The sequence below is a fragment of the Myotis davidii genome, unplaced genomic scaffold (genome assembly GCF_000327345.1).
Source record: "Myotis davidii unplaced genomic scaffold, ASM32734v1 scaffold209, whole genome shotgun sequence".
Taxonomy (NCBI): domain Eukaryota; kingdom Metazoa; phylum Chordata; class Mammalia; order Chiroptera; family Vespertilionidae; genus Myotis; species Myotis davidii.
Genome location: NW_006300047.1, coordinates 2,364,489 through 2,366,316, shown reverse-complemented (window position 1 = coordinate 2,366,316; position 1,828 = coordinate 2,364,489).

Genomic DNA, 1,828 nt, shown 5'->3' with positions numbered 1-1,828 from the left:
AACAATAAAGATTTAATTAAAAAAAGAAATAAAAGGCATCCAAACTGGAAAGGAAGAAGTAAACTTACTTCTGTTTACAGATGATATTATCTTATATGTAAAAAAAAACCCTAAAGAGTCCACATAAAAATTGTTTAATAAATGAATTCAGCAAAGTAGCAGGGTATAAAGTCAATACACACAAATCAGTTGTGTTTCTATACATTAATAATGAATGATCCCAAAAGGAAATTAAGAAAAACGATTCCACTTATAATAGCTTCAATAGGAATAAAATACTTGGGAATTAACTTAACCAAGGAGATAAAGACTTTTGTGCTGAAAGCAAAGCATGGCTGAAAGACATTAAAGAGGGAATAAATATTCATGGACTAGAAGACTTAATATTGTTAAGATGTCAGCATTCTCCAAAGCAATCTACAGATTCAATACAATCCCTATCAAAATCCCAATGCCTTCTTTTGCAGAAATAGAAAAATCCACCCTAAAATTCATGTGGCATACCAAAGGACTCCAAAGAGCCAACTCAATCTTTAAAAGGAGCAATTCACACTTACCGGTTGTAAAACTTACTACAAAGCTACAGTAATCAAAAGTGTGGTACTGATATAAAGCCAGACATATAGACCAAAGGAATAGGTTAGACCACCCAAAAATAAACCCTCATATATATGGTCAAATGATTTCTGACAGGGGTGTCAAAACCCTTGCTATTCGATGGGCAAAGGACAGGTTTTTTTTTTTCAACAAATTGTGCTGGGAAAACTGGATATCCACACGCAAAAGAATGAAGTTGTATTCTTACCTAACGCCATCCACAAAAGTTAACTCAAAATGGATAATAAAAGACCTAAATGCAAGACCTGAACTGATAAAACTCTTAAAAGAAAACATAGGGCAAAAGCCTTACAGTACTGGAGTTGGCAGTGATGCCTTGACTATGACACCAAAGGCCCAGGCAACAAAAGAAAAAATAGGTAAATTGCACTTCACACACAAAAATCGTGCATCAAAGACACTACCAGCAGTTTTAAAAGGCAACCCACAGAAGGGGAGAAAATATTTTCAAATCATATGTCTGATAAGGGATTAATATTCAAACTCTATAGAAAACTCAACAACAACAACAAAATAACTTGATCCAAAAGAGCCAAGAACTTAAACAGCTTTTCTCCAGAGAGAATGTACAAATGGCCAATAAACACATGAACGGCACTCAACATTACTCACCAGCAAGGAAATGCAAACCAAGGTTACAATGAGGTATCGCCTCATACCGTTAGGGTGGCTACTATAAAAAAAGAAAACAAGTGAAGCTGAGGTTGTGGAGAAATTGAAACTCCTGTGCACTGTTGGTGAGAATGAAAAACGGTGCAGCCGCTATGGAAAACAGTATGGCAGCTCCATATGAAATGAAAAACAGAATTGCCATATGATCCAGCAGTTTCACTTCTGGGTATATGCCCAAAAGCACTGAAAGCAGGATCTCAAAGAGATATTTCTACACCCATGTTCATGGCAACATTATTTTTTTAATTGATTTTAGAGAGAGAGAGAGAGGAAGTGAGAGAGAAAGAGAGGAAGGGAGAGAGAAAGAGAAATGTAGATGAGAGAGAAGCATCAATGGGCTGCCTCCAAAATGCACCATGACCTGGGATTGAACCCACAACCCAGGCATATGCCCGGACTAGGAATCAAACCGGTGACCTGTCAGTACATGGGACAATGCTCAGCCAACTGGGACACAAGGCCATGGCAGCAGTATTCACAAGAGCTAAAATACAGAAGCAACCTGTGCCTGTCCATGAGTGAATAAATAAGCAAAATG